At 68.2% G+C, this 424-nt stretch overlaps 1 protein-coding gene across 1 annotated transcript in view; it reads left to right on the plus strand.

The window, feature by feature from the left end:
* RPTOR (regulatory associated protein of MTOR, complex 1) overlaps positions 1–424 on the plus strand; it is a gene marked incomplete at its 5' end in the record, with an annotated part of 106,061 nt that overhangs the window by 92,413 nt on the left and 13,224 nt on the right. The gene's annotated exons all lie outside the window — the stretch shown is intronic.

Raw genomic sequence — 424 nt, forward strand, 5'->3', positions numbered from 1 at the left:
CCCTGCCGCCCCCCTCTGCCTTTTGGCGCAGCCGCCGGGCAGCTCCTCCCACGTTGGCTGCACTAACGATGTGTGTTTCTGGCCACTAACCTCCCCAAAACGTCCCTCGTCCCCACCTCTGGACCCCCCTCCCCCGGCCACCCCCCTGCACGGAGGCCATTCCCAGCCCCGCGCACAGGTGTTAGGTCCCATCTCTCCGTGGCCACAGCACCTCCCACCTCCCGTCCAGACACAGGCCGTTTGGAGGCAAAGCCCTTCGGACCGAGTGGGGCGTTGGTCACGTGAACGCTTGCCCGGTCAGCAGGTGCGGCGAGGCCGGCCGCTCCACCTGTACTCCCCTCCCCTCCCCGGCTGCCTGGTGTTCTGAGCCGTCGGTCAGTCTGGTTGGGTCAGTGCGCCTGGCCGCTCGCCTTCCATCAGAGCA

Source organism: Myotis davidii, unplaced genomic scaffold, assembly GCF_000327345.1.
Source record: "Myotis davidii unplaced genomic scaffold, ASM32734v1 scaffold211, whole genome shotgun sequence".
NCBI classification, from domain to species: Eukaryota; Metazoa; Chordata; class Mammalia; order Chiroptera; family Vespertilionidae; genus Myotis; species Myotis davidii.